The sequence below is a fragment of the Neopsephotus bourkii genome, unplaced genomic scaffold, assembly GCF_033783945.1.
Source record: "Neopsephotus bourkii isolate Nb327-2 ecotype Australia unplaced genomic scaffold, CSIRO-AGI_Nbou_v1 NB_867, whole genome shotgun sequence".
Taxonomy (NCBI): domain Eukaryota; kingdom Metazoa; phylum Chordata; class Aves; order Psittaciformes; family Psittacidae; genus Neopsephotus; species Neopsephotus bourkii.
Window position 1 is genome coordinate 1,117,356 of NW_026901363.1, and position 14,415 is coordinate 1,131,770.

Genomic DNA, 14,415 nt, shown 5'->3' on the forward strand with positions numbered 1-14,415 from the left:
TCAGCAAGCTGGCATCCTGCTCTCTGCTGTGCCCTGAACAATGGCCAATTTTATCACTCCTAATTGGGCAAATTAATCTCTGATGTAGCTCTGCTCCCTTCCGTGCTTACACTGAGGATGAATATGCCCTGCACAGCCAGACAATGCATATTTACAAATTGTATGTGTCTACATGATACATAACACGGTACAGAGCCACTCATTTTCAATACAGAGGTAAGCCCTGATGCTTTGAAACGCTTTTTAATCTGAAATGCCTTTGTGTCTCCCAGCCTGATAAACAGCCTAGCAATGTACCAGCGGTTTCAGGAAACCCTGGCTTTGTTACAGCTTCAGGCTTATCGGTATGTAAAAGGAATCAATATTCTGATTGCCTTTCACTGCCGTTGTGTTTGCTGCTCTCCTAAAAGCCTTGCTCTGGTGAGTGACTGCTCTTGCAAAGCTGCTGCTTGCCTGCATCACACTCTCCCTGCATCCCAGCATGTGCCACCCTCCTGGATGCTGAACAGCAGCCTCCCTGCCCCAGTCAAACTGCAGAGCCCCAGGTCCTACCCCAAGCACTAAAACCCAGGTGAAACCTTAATCACAGGCCTTCAGGTAAAGATAAACTGAAGTGCTTTGCAGAACAGAGCCACCAGCGTGTGTGCTGAACAGCACATACAGCTCTTGCTCTTGACTTCATTACAATTTTGGCATGTTTCCTAATTGAAATCTCTGCTGCTGTCCCATTTTGCAGGGAAATCAAGGCACAGTGAGTTGCCAGATTTCTACACTCTGCCCACTAGGCTGTCCTGAAAAAATGATGGATGAGGTGCATTGACTTTACCATAAATCCTCACCACTTTAGGGATAGTTCATGCCATTGTGTTCCTTCTGCATTGCATTAGCTGGCTCAGAGCTGCTTTCCCAATGAAAGAGCCAATTTAGAGCCCCAAAGAATTCATGGTTTACGCACATTACCTCATTTTAGCCACTGCAGCAGCTTTCAGTAGCCTGGATGGCCTGTTGCTCAATTCAGTTAAGGAAATCCTTCTGTCCCCTGACAGTTATCTTGCAGTACTATGAAGCTTAGTTTTGTGCTTCAAAGTTTTGTATCCAAAAATAAGATAATGCATTCTGGCAGGGTTTTCTCCTTAATGGCTAAAATATACATATACATGCCTTTAGTTATTATGGCTGGAAAGCTTCTGACGCAGCCTTTGGCTGATATTACTGTGCTATATAAGTAACCCTTGATCTCATCTTGATGTGATAAAAAAGAGGTTAAAGAGAAATATGTATGCGGTACACTTTCCAAAACACCCAAAAGCCTACAAGACATCATCCTGAACAAAATTAGTTACTTCTGAAAGACTTAAAACACTTGGGGTATTCTTTCCATCTCCAAACAAGTCCCCAAATGAGATACACAGCAGACAAGAACATTTAGTGAAGCGAAGCTCTTTCTGCTAACACATGCAGTGAGAGAAAGCTAATTATGTTTTAGAGAAAACACAAACTCTCTCTCCCTTCCCCTCCTCCCTTCTTGGCATTCAGTTTGCCCAATATAATAATCTACAGCCATGGTTATCAGATGGGGATTGATGCTTGTCCATGGCCAGTGAAGCCAGTCCTTGTGAGGTGCAGAATGATTTGACCATTGCACCTGAGGGGGCAGAGGGATCCACGACAGGACCCATGCTTTACAGTGCAATCTTGGGATCCAAGGGAAGGGATCCAGGAAATGATGAGGAGTTAAAAAGGCAGAACTAGTTTTGGACATCTTTTGATATGATGCTGCTATCTTTACCTGAGCCTTTATGTCCGTATCCTGCTGTCACAGAGCTTGAGAGACCCTTTACCATCCCTTCAATCAATTGGCAAATCCAATCAAAGATAGTGGCATTAAGAAATTAATTCACTAATTACAGCCCAGGTCTGAAGAGGATCCTCATTTCCAGACTGCAGATGTACCCCCTGGGCCAGGCCATGCAAACCCGCTGAACTCGGTGGGACCCTTTTGTAGGACCGTTCATGGCAAAAGCCAGACTGAACTTTTCCAGTTCATATGTGCTGCTAAGACACATCCCAGAGGGATTTCTGAAATCCAATCATTGTTGCACAAGTGGAGATTTCAGCAGAGCTGGGAAATCCAGAGGTAACTAAAACACCAGCAGAACAGAGCAAAGTCCAGCCTCAGAGATGTGCTTCCTTTGTGATCCTGCAGCCAAAGAGCACCTGCACTGCTTGCAGCTCTGCCCAGCTCTGTATTAGTGAGGTGATCTCCTCCAGAGAAATCAGGAGTTCCTCAGCCAGCCTCCCCTCTCCTTACCCTCACACCTACACACCCGGAGCCTATACAAGAAGAAACTGCATCTACTGCAGCGAGAGCAAGGTAGAGAGGAGCATCTCCTGCGTCTGCTCACAGACACGGCAGGGAAATGCTCATCCTTCTCCATCCACAGCCATTCTCACTGCAGCTTTGTTGTCTTGCCCAGTTCTCACTAAAGATTTAATAGTTACAGACTCTACAGTAGAGAATTAGGCACTTTCCCTAGACCTGCTGAGGAACATTAAATGGCATTTTCTTCTCCTAGCATCATCCTTCTCTGTGACTCAAAGTTTTTTTACATGCACAAGTGAGTTGAGCATTCGAGCCTGCCGGGGTGGCAGGCAGATGCTGCCAGTCCTGTTTTATAAGTGGGGAAGCAAAAACAGGAGAGACTTGGTTCAGGTGGGAAGCTGGAGTGGAGCGAGGACCAGAGCCCACCTCTGGTTGCCACAGGGAACGGTGCATTGTTGAGTCTCACCGTGCCCCAAGTTGCTGCCACCTGGAGACTGTCACAAAACAAGAGATTTTCAGGTTCAGTGTTTAAATATGGGCAGAATGTAGAGACCTGAAGGGCATGCCATGTTCCCAAGCCATTTGTCTGAGGCTGATTCTCTTTTCCCATTTATAGGCTCAGTTTATCGCCAAGCTTCAGCACATCTTTCTTTCTAAAACCATCTGGAGCAAGCGCGTGAGCAGGGACAAGGTGCTGCAGGTCAATCAGAGCCGCTACTCTCCCAAAACAGCCCAAAGCCCAGTCCCTGCCAGGCAATGTTGCCTTGCTCCTGCCTGCAGAAATCCCCCACAGCTGGGCAGATCTGCAATGCAAATGTACAACAAAAGCTGTAACATCCCTTCCCACAGTGTTACCATGGCACTCCCTACACCTGCCCTCGCTTTAAAAGCTACCCCTCTCCTCCAACTATTCGCTATGCCAGATCTAGCTGCTGGAGCAGGTGATAAACATCCCTATTAGCTCTGCAGAGGGCAGATCCTGCCACCAGGATCCCACACCAGCAGCATCAATTGCTTCGCTTGTGCATGCAGAAGGTGTAAAGCAGCAATTGCTGCTGCTGAGGTGCTTCAGGGTTTCCGTTTTATCCTCCCTTCCCTACTCCAAGTCCCCATGCCCCATCTTCCTGGCCCTGGCTCAAGGCAGACATCCCCTCTTCCCGCAATCTCCCTTTTAAATGCTCGTGACTCCCTGCACCCGTGAGGAGATAGCTATTATTTACACAGTGACGGAGTGCTATTTTTACTTGCTTCTTGGAAGCACTGGGAGCATTAGCAGAGCTGGAATACAAATCACACTGCCTCGCTGCCTCTCCCCTCACCAGCTGCGGACGGTAGGGCTGCCTCTACAAGTGATTATGAGAGGTGGGGGGCACGGGGGGCTGAGGAGACTCTTATAAAACATCCCGCTGCACTCATCAAGTGCTGTTTATTTAAGAACCTCAGCTGTAATATAATCGACTCGGCCGATTGTGTTTCAGCTCTTGAGGTTTGCGGATGTGCTGAACACAGTCACGTTTCCCAGGCAGGGGTTCCCAGAGGCTATGCCGCAAGCTGGCACAAATAATGTGCCTGCATCCAAGCGTTGGAGGCTCCCAAACCATGTGCACTATTAAAACAGGGGCAAAGCCACTGCGGCTTCATGCAGGGGATTCCTGGCTGCTGCACTGACGTCAGAGAGGCTGCACAGCCTTATCTTGGAGATGAGCTGGATAAGGGAAGGGATGGGGACCTTCTGGAGTCTGTGCTCCTTGTGGCAGTGCTCCAGCTCTACCCCAGGTATGTACAGGGATCTGAGGTTGCTCAGAGGCAATGAGCCCATTTGTACTGGTGTTTGTGTGTGTGATGGCATGGCTGAGACTAGAAAGGAGGACAGTGCTGTTCAGGCTCTTTGGCACCCAGGGGTTCAAACCCTCAATCTGCCCCAAACCAGCTCCTAGAGGTAGATGTTTCCACACTGGGCTCCTGTTGTGGTTTAAGCCCAGCCACATAGCTGGTCTCACTCCCCCCACTTCCTCCCCTTGCTCCAGAGGGATGGGGAGGAGAATTAAAAGAATGTAACTCCCACAGGTTGAGATAAGAGCAGTCCAGTAACTAAGGTATAACACAAACCACTGCTGCTACCGATGAGAATAATGATAAAGGAAATAAAGAGGGGAGAGAATACAAGCACTCACACCCACCAACCGATACCCAGCCCGACCCGAGCAGCAATCTAACCCTTCCAGGTAACTGCCCCCAGTTTATATAGTGGGCATGACGTGCTGTGGTATGGAATACCTCTTTGGTCAGTTTGGGTCAGGTGTCCTGTCTCTGCTTCCTCCCCTCTTCCCCTCCTCCCTGGCAGAACATGAGGCTCACAAAGTCCTTGGTCAGGGTACACATCACTGAGCAGTAACTAAAAACATCGGTGTTACCAGCGCTGTTCCCAGGCTGAAAGTCAAAACCACAGCACTGCACCAGCTACTGAGAAGGAGAAAAATGACTGCTACTGCTGAACCCAGGACAGCTCCCTATAACCTGCTCAGAATTCCAGCCAGTCCAATATCCCAACTCCAAACTAAAAAGTGTATTAACAGCTTGATAATACCCCTAACACCCTCCTAAACTGCAAATGCATTTATCCTCAGCTCAGGGGTTTCTCAGTTTGATGAGATAACCTTATTTCAGTGATCCTTTTCCAAGGACCTATCCGGTGTCCTGTCAAATGTACAATACCCCTTGGGAAGGACTCCCATTAGCCTGCACTGAGGGTAGTGTCACTGTGAAGAGAGCAGGGATGCTGCATAGCTCTTTCCCAAACACAAAGCAAGCACACCAAACAGGATGGTGCTTTACAGCTGACTCAGCGTCCCTGAGAAGGGAAACACAAGAAATTAGTTTGTACTACCAAATGCCACCTCGTGCCTTCTCCCAAATCCCTGCCGTGCCTATTAATCATCAGCAGAAGGTAATTTTTGAGGCTGTACATGGAAGCTTTTTGGGTGTTTCATTCTTTGGTTTCTCAGCTTTTCACTGGGGTGACTTAATTTTCCTTCCAGTTTTAGCCTCTGGAACAAAAGAGGTTTCCATGACCTTTACTACATGCCTCATGAGCCCACTGGAGCCAAGCTGCACCACAACCCAAGGCAGCCTTTGCCTTTGGAGGTGGCACAATGCAGGCCCCCAGCCAGAAACTCCCTCTGTTCGCTCCTCTCTGACAGCTTCAGTTCTATCACATCAGGGCTGTTGCCTTTGCCTTGGTCCCTACCTTGCCGAGTTCCTACCTTGGTTTCTCAGATGGTCTTTTAACCTGTGGTGTTGCCTTTTTCTGGGAAGTGGGAGCTCAGTTGTGTCTCCTTTAAGTGAGCACAGAGGCATTGAAGAATGAAGGGCACATCTCTGGATGGGTGGCATGCGGTACCGCCTCTGTGACTTTGCCCTTGGGACTGCCATGCCAGTACTGGGAGAGGGGTAGGTGCCTGCGGGGAGCGGGTAACCTTGCCTCTCCCCACAGCGTCCCTTGAAAGAGCTGCAGAAATGGAAACACATCATCTTCTACATCACCATCCACACACAAAACCCCTGATGTAGCTTCACTGCTGCTCTCCTGCAGTGGGGCCATCAAGGCTCTCACATATGATGCTTTTCTTGCGTTTTTTGCTAGGGAGCTGAGGAATAGAAGGAAACATTTCAGTGAACATCACTGCAGTGCAGTTAATGCCTTGTGGTCTTGCCCAGCCCAGCCAGGGGATAAAGCTGACTCCAAGGACATAGACTGATGGAGCTCCTGCCACCCAAATGTCAAGAAAGCAGCATGAGCTATTGCCAATGTCAGGACCACAAACATCCCTACTGAACCTGGGATGCTTCCACAGCAAGTATCCTGGGAGAAGAGACTGTGTATGGGTTAGGAGAGGAAGGCTGTGGAAAAGAGACAGCAAAGAAACCCAAGGAGGTATTGGCATTTCCTCCGGCATCTGTGAAAGGCAGAGTAGAACTGGAGTGCAGGTCTCAGCACCACCTTTTCTCTCTCCTCAACTGATTTTGACTTGGGGATCTTAGACAACATACAGAGAGATCACAGACAACCTCTTCAAACTCCCATTCCAAAGTGGAAATACTTACTGGCTTGCCTTTTAGTGACCCGGATCCTTGAATATGAGATTATTTGTTCAAAAGCAAAAGCCAAGTCTCAAACCACAGACATTCACCCATGTTTGACAAGTTCAGCCTTAGGCATCTTGCCCAAAAGTGGACAGCAGCGTGCGTATGTTCTTCTTAGAAGAAGAATAAGCCAGAACATACACAGGGTCTCTTGGTCCTGTCATCAGCCTTCCTTACATAGGAATAAACTGTAACGGCCTCCATATATAGAACTGAAGCAGTTCAAATCAGTAAGAAGCAAAGGCTTTTTGGTAGGTCACTACACAGCCCACAGAAGTCAATGCTGAATGCTAGTGATGATGGCCAAGAGTGCCACCAGGAGGGGCTGGCGGCTGGCCCAGTCCTTTGCAGGCCAGACAGAGCAAACAGCAGCATCAGGTTTAATTCCCCAAACTTCCTTAAACACCACCATGTCTCCAGGAAAATGCACTCGGGCAGAAGCATCAAGACATAACACAGACCTCACTGGCCCTATTTTGTCTATGGGGAAGAGTAACCCCAGAAATAGGTCAGCCCACCCTGACTGACTAATGGTACTTGACTCTCTCTTGCTAGCATAAAGATGAGGGTGACCATGGCCAAAGGCTGCCCTTAGCCTCATGCTCCTATCTGGGACAACATGGTTAAAGATGACAGGACGCTCATCCACTGCAAAGTGGGGTCAACCAGGGACGTAACACTGGGAAATTTGTACTCCACAGAATAAACCACATAGTAAGGAAAGAAACAATACAAATGTCTGAAACAAATGTCTTATCTCAGCAAAAGCAGGGGTGAGTAAAAGCCTGCAGGGGGGTGTAAGCAAGACCTTTGGATCAGATCCTTATCTAGCTGTGCCTATGTGTCAAAACCTATTTGTCTAATGCAGATTTGCTTGGCTATTTGCTTGCTTGCAGAAGTGCTCTCCCTGTCTTACTCGTAAAACTGAAATAACTCAGTCCATGTAACAGATCTGACCACCTCAGTTACACTCCCAGCGACTTCTGCAGAGTGACGATCAAAAAGGAACATTTCCATTTACACAGGAAACAAGGTTATCTGCTGCTCTCCATGAAAGCATCCAGCCTTTCCCTGCTGTCCTGGGGTGCTGGGCATCTTTTCACAGGGATTGGCTTATTCCCTGCTGCTGCTGCTCAAATCCCCTGGGACTGCCAGCATTTTCTGTACAGCCAGTTCCCAAGTGAGCCACAGTGATTAATCGCTACCTTCTCCCTAGTGTGATAGTACATCAATGTCTACAACTGCATGTCCTCCAGCCAGACTAGAGAGAAGTCAGAGAATCTGTAAACACAGATATGCATGTGCTATCACTTCCAACTGTGTCCTCTCTCCTTTCTCCCCCCAGATTGGATATTTCAGCATAGGGGAGCAAGGAGTCAAAGAATTTCAGGGTCTCTCTCAAGAGACACCAAAACCACTCACACATGATGAGAGAGATCAGCATGGTCTACAATTACATGTGCTTAATTTCTTAGCCCAGATGAAGTGAGATGATGCCTGTCAAATCCCTCAAAGAGACAGCCTGGCTCTCTTTCTCAGCACGGACATGGGAGAGCTGATGCAATGAAGAGATTTATTCCCTGTCTCACACAGCATGCCGCATACGCAGCTTTCTAACGCGGCTGCATCCAGAGTCCTCTGCAGAAACTAGATGCAGGACCATGAAATGACCCAATTATCACTTGAGCATGGCTTGTCTAGGATTTATGGCACACTGTAATGCCTAGATGGATGTCTAATTCCTAGGTGAGCCCTGAGGCAGAAGTCACCTGAGGCACAAACTCCTTGAGGGAAGATCAGCTTAGTTCATGGGATTAAAAATCTCCTAAACTGTCTCCAAATGCACTATACATGAGCTCTGACCCAGGTCTGAGCTCTCTCCATGCCTATGTACCACGTTGGCTATGGAGTTGGGATCAAGGCATAATTACTGCTGAAAGCAGAGGAGTCGGGCACATCTTGTTCCTCCTTGCTGCCAAGTGAGCATTATCTCACATTTATCAAGAGTAGGGGATGCAGGCTAGAGCTCTGTCCAGCAAAACAGCCTGAGAGAGATGCTGCTTTAACAGTAGTAGATCCAACAAACCCTGCTTTCCCACAGATCAGCTTTTCCTGCCTGTTTTCCTGATGCCTAACACCACTTCATCCCACCTAGTTACCTCTCTCTACTTCGGGTCTTTTTCCACTCAGCTGCATAATTCCTCACATCTTGCAGGGACTTAAAATCTCTGAGATACCTTTCTGTCAGGTTGTGCTCAGATCAGACAACAAGCTCAAAAGCTTTTGGAAAACAAAAGGCAGAAGGAAAGATATGATAAGCCTTACTTCATTAGGAGCCCAGGCAAAAACATAAACCTTACTGCACCACTCAGAAGAGCTATGCATTTGGCTCATGTAGTTTAATTTAGCTTTCCCTCATTACCACGTGCAGGCATGCATATGCATGTATTCTTATTACTGCATTAAGTGTCAGAGAACACACATCCAGAGGTTAGAATCAGGATGTGGTGCAATTGTTAAGTCCAAGCAGAACAGGAGAGTCAGATAGAAGAGAGTCAGAAGGAGCAATTGCTGGAAGGTTTGCAGTCATGAAGGCTTTACGCACACCCCTCATTCTCACACATACAGACTACAAACAGAGACTACAAATTACTTGTGCTATTTTTACTACAGACAGAAAAGACAGAATGAACAAAGCTACTGTAGTTACTATTTTAAGGACTTAGGACACCCTCAGATGCCATGAAGACAGAGGAGGAATATATATGTATGAGCATACTTTCAGAGATTCTACAGAGCTTTGAGACCCTGTGGTAATGGGAGAGAGATGCAACATGTTTGTTATATATTATAAATACCATGAGAAAATGTGTGAATATGAATTAGCATGCATAATTTAACATATTCAGTATTAAAGCTGTCCTTGATGGCTATGCCAGAAGCACTGAGGAAAGGGAATCCCTGCTGCTCCCAGTGGACAGCGGAAGAGCATTTAGACAACGCCGTGTTGCTGGCTGGTACACATGGCTGTGGCCCTAATGAAATCAAAGCCAGGGGAATTTTGCTGACCACAGTTCTGCAGGGTGCCTGCATGGCTATACACATGGGAAGGAGCAATGAGATAAGGGCAAAAATGCCAGACTGATACTTCAGCATCAGACAAACCTCTCCATGTTCCCTACAAAACACCCATGTTTTGTGTTGGACCTGCCTTCCTGACCTCACCTGCAGTTCATTTCTCTCTTTAGGGGCCAGTGAAGATGCTCCTGTTGATCGCAGCAAGGGATTTTGGTGCACAGCATCATCAAGGAAAGACTGCAGCAAGTCCTGTCCTCCAGCACTGTGACTAACCATGCACATATACAAAAGAGAGAAGGCACCAGAACAGAGCAGCCATCAGCTGCTTTTGCTGTATCCCTTCATGTGTGTGTAACTTGGCCAAGAGAGTCAGTCATTCAGCCACGCTTAACCACAACCTGCATGGACATGGTTCACCTCTAAAGCTTCTCCATCAGGGAGCCTGCAGACTGGCTCCAGTATGTTATTGCTTACTCCATTTCCTAAAAACACCAAACCTTTCATTATCTCATTCTCAGCAAACCTTTCTTTAACAGAAACCATCACCTCCCAACAGGCTATGTGTGCTTGAAGAAGAGCAGAGCTGCAAAAACTTCAGATCAGTGACAGTAAAATCCTTAGCATTTGTAAAGCAATTACTGAGCTCTGTAATTCATCACAGATCAAGGCATATCCCCAGGAAAAAGATAAGCACAAGGGTGCAATACAGAACCGCAATTGCCAACCTGTTAATCATTGATACATGGAAAACATCTGGAAAGATTGGAAAGCCAGGAAGCAAACAAGGAAATGCAAGAAAAATCAAATGAGAGACACACTGCATTGCATCAACTTTATGTCATTGTGGAAGGCGAAAGAATAAACAAGATGTCTCAATCAAATGCATGAAGTTTGCAGGCTGAGCTCTGAGCTCCAACCCATCACTGATGCTAATCTGCGCAATGGCACTGAGCATGCAATGTGTTTCTGCTGTGCCTAAGTTTCCCCATCTGCCTTTTAGCCTTAGCGCTGCCTGCCCATGCCTCTGGCTCTATCTTGTGTTCCAGGCTGCTCTGCAGGCTGAGGAATGCCAGACCATATGATGGACTGTAGTGTGCAAAAGAGAAAAAGAGTGGTGACTGGGGTTTGTGGTAGAGCTGCAAGGAAGGGTCCCTTTAATTCACAACCTTGTCCCTTGAGGCTAACGCCAGGTACTGAGACAAAGATACAAGAAAACCATAGCAGGGTGCAACACAGTAATTTGCACTCTGGTTCCCTTATTCGTTAGCTCCTGGCTGGCATTTCCTTCAGTGAGAGAACTTAATCAGCTCCTGTGACAGTGTTCCTCTGGTGACGCTGCTGGCATCCTTCACCACCACCCCCAGGGCAATGCAGACAAATTCATTCCCTTCCTTGCACACCACAACGTGGTCCTTGCTTGTGTGAGTGCTGTGTGCAGAGCCAAGGTCCTTATTGAGCTGTATCTTCCCCGTCATACGCAGATCACTGGGCTGCATGGCCACTGCTCATTTACTTCTCAGCAATGCCAATACATCATACAAATCAACGTATTTAATTCATATGGCCTTGTGCTGGTCAATTTAGCACTTCCTCTGGTGCTGGAGTCCTGCTGTACAGCACAAGCTCTCCTTACTACTGGCTCACCCAGCTCTTTGTGCTCCCTTTGCTTCCAGTACGGCAAGAAACTCATTAGACAGCATGGACTGTGGTCCACCTCTGCCATGCAGAAATAACCCCTCCTGTGATTGCTGTCCTAGACAGCAAGGGTAAATGGAGACTCTCCAAAGCGCAGGATAAATCTCGTGCCCCTCTATCGCATCCCCTCTCATCTGGCTTCCCTATGCCTCCCAGGGAAGTCCCTGGCTGGCAAATGGGAACAGCAAACCCTTGGAGCAGCAGGGTGATCCACCCACAGTGAGATGGGCTTATTTGTGTCCTCGGGCTGTTTTAGCCCCAGGTGAGCAAAACCCTTTTAGAGGAAATTCCATTATGGCTCTAAACCTTCCCCTCCCCAGCACCGTTCAGGCACAAGCATCATCTGTCCTGCGGACAGAAAAGCTTTTTATCACAGTTACTCACAAAAATCCAAGCACCAATATCACATTTTCTCTTCTGCCCACTACATGACTTATGATACACTGCGTAACACCCCGATGCTCCCAGGGACAAGAGGAGGGCAGGTGCCTCCAGATGTAATTTTTAATTTCCTTTGCTGGGGAGAATGTTTTCTTGTTTTAGCGACGTGCGTTCAAAGCGTTCCAGTTCCCATGGCAACTCCCTGCTTCCACGGGAGATGTCATTTTTCGTGCCATCCTTTCAGAATTAGACATCTCCCAGCAGAAGTTTTGAAGAAATGTCTCTCTTAAATATATATTTATTAGAGACAGTGCCTGCGAGTGTGCTTTATTGACACGTTTCTTAGGTGACTCAGCCTACAGAGGAGAAAGCTGTCTTCAAGAATATGCTGCCTGACAATCTGCCTTTTCTCAGCTTCTGTTTTCAATCAGAACTTGCCTCTCTTTTTCTGCCACACACATAATACCCAGCACCTGCTCCCCTTTTTAGTCTTCCTAATTCCTTTCTGTTCTGTTCCCTTTCCCCCCAAGCCCATTGTCAGCCCAGCTCCCCAGTAATGCAGCAGGGGAATGCCCAACCAATTCAAAAGATGCTGAAAGCATCTGCACCCATTTACTGCCTGCTGGCATGGGTGCTGCACAGAGACGCCCTCTTCTCCTGCAGGCAGAGACACCTCATGGGTACATTATACATTTGCATGCAGAGAAAAACCAGAAATACTGCAAAATAGAGACCACTATGAGAGCCTCTCAGCCTCCAAAGGCAGCATCAAGTGGATTTGCACTGTCTCTCCCCCCAGCTGCTTTCCATATGCCATATGCCCCTAGCCCACTGAGCACCACGTGCCCTCTAAGAAAGAGTGAGAACTTCAGAGCACTGATCCTGCTCCCTGGTGCAGAAGCCTGTGCATGGGGCTCCCACACTGGCTGCAGGAAGAATTTGTGCCCCAGGTCTTGGTTATCTGGTGCCACTTGGGCACCACTATTGCAGTGGTTCACAGCGTTGTGGTACCTTTCTTGGCTCCATGTGTGTGGAGCTGAGGGAGGCAGAGATGGACCTGCCTCACACTCCTTCTCCCCTATGGCACCAAGGCACACCACCCACCTCCCTCCACTCCTGCACAGTCCTCACCGTCACACCCCAAACCCCTACATCTCTGACTCAGAACACCCCTGCAGACAAAGTGACACCTAACACCCCATCCACAGCAGCTCCTAAAGAGTTTTTGCAAGACCCTCAAGGACAGTTTCTGTTCAGGCTGTGCAGGCAGCCCCCAGCCCCACTGCCTTCCAGGAGTGCAGAATTCCTCCTCACCACAGGGATTTCCAGGCTCCCCAGCACCCATGACCCTCACTTGCACCACATGCAGCATCTCCCACCCAAGCTCCTGACAGCTAATTGGAAAGAGGCAGCGCCAGCCATGGCAGGTGTCCCAGTGGGAAAGCATCCTAGAGCTCTTTAATAGAGCTGTAACATTACAGCCTCAAATTGCCTTCCTTCAGGAGACAAATCCAGGTAAATTGGTAGGAGCTGAGCGGATCCACAGGCTGACGGAGCTAATCCCAGGCATGTTTAAATTCAAAGGCCCAGGGAGCCTCACTCAAACCCGACATGATCGCTGAAGCTCACTGCTGTGCTTAATTCTCAGGTGCAGCCTGCTCGGAGGGGTGTGAAAAGCAGAGGAAAAGGCACACACCATCCTCAAGGGCAGGGAAGTCAGCCCTCAGCAAAGCCGTGCACCAGCCGAACAGCAGCACAACAGCAGCTCCTGCTCACCCCATCGTGGAAACGACATGGACAAACATTGCTGTTCTCTCTCGGAGAACGTTGAGAAACATTTTCTTAGCGCAGCCTCCAGCAGGGACACCGAGGCTCAGGGGACACTTCTTGCTGACTCCAGACTTCACCATAATTGTGCCATCCTAGCAGCCATTAATCAAACGTCTTCCACTTGCATTTTTATTGAAAATCAATTTAATAAAGTAGGTGGGAGTCCACATGCTTCCATAATATCAGATAAATATTCATGGGAGCTTGTGCTGCTTTAGCTAAATGAGTTTTTTAAATTTAACTGGTGCAATTTCCTTGTTCCTTAATATATAGCTTGGCTTGCCCTTGTTCGGGAACAGAGAAGAGGTGGGATTCAGCCCCGCACTGGCCCACCCTCAGGCACAGCAAGGAACAATCGTTTGCTATCATGCCAACAGCAAGGATATTGTCACCTGTAATTGGAAATGCACTGATCTGCTGGGGTCAGCATCACTGGATGTGAATCCCCAGAGCCAAGGCCGGATTCAGAAGGGCCATTTGGAGCCAAAATCTCATTCCCTGTCACTAAGAGTGGGGCCATCATTTCTATCTCCACTGGTGTGCCGTTTGATTTCTGCTTTTCCCTTCCTGTTTTGTTCCAACAGCAAAAGATAATGAAAGCCATCAGAAAACACATTCCCTACTGCTTGCTGAAGGGGGTTAAAAGGCTTCCAACCACTAAAATACACAATGCACCAGCGAAGGAACCAAAACACAACCCCACAAAGCTTCAGATTCTGTGGGGCACATGAGTGCTAGAAGCAGGAATGAGCACCAAGCTCATCCTCACTGAGATAACCTCCATCCACAGCCATGGCCATGAGCATCTGCCCTGTGGCTGGCACATAAACCCCTTGTTCCCAAAGAAGGCTGCAGAGCAGAGCAGCCACCGATGCTCCTCAATGCAGTCTTCCTCCTCACAGGCGGTTATTAGAGTCCAGACTGAAGAAAGGCAAAATCTGACACATTGATCAAATTTAGTAGAG

The 14,415-nt window shown here is 47.9% G+C and overlaps 1 protein-coding gene across 5 annotated transcripts in view; it reads right to left on the reverse strand.

Annotated features, from left to right (window-relative positions):
• The window catches only part of GABRA3 (gamma-aminobutyric acid type A receptor subunit alpha3), a 63,879-nt gene that overhangs the window by 26,172 nt on the left and 23,292 nt on the right, over nt 1-14,415 (reverse strand). Inside the window, exon 1 of one of the 5 annotated variants that reach the window (XM_061356751.1) lies at nt 11,624-11,761. The exons of 3 other annotated variants lie outside the window; for them this stretch is intronic. The gene's annotated coding sequence lies outside the window, so the exon portion shown is untranslated. Of the gene's footprint in view, nt 1-5,220; nt 5,386-11,623; nt 11,762-14,415 lie in introns of those variants that run through there. One more of the 5 variants, XM_061356752.1, reaches the window with a different exon arrangement.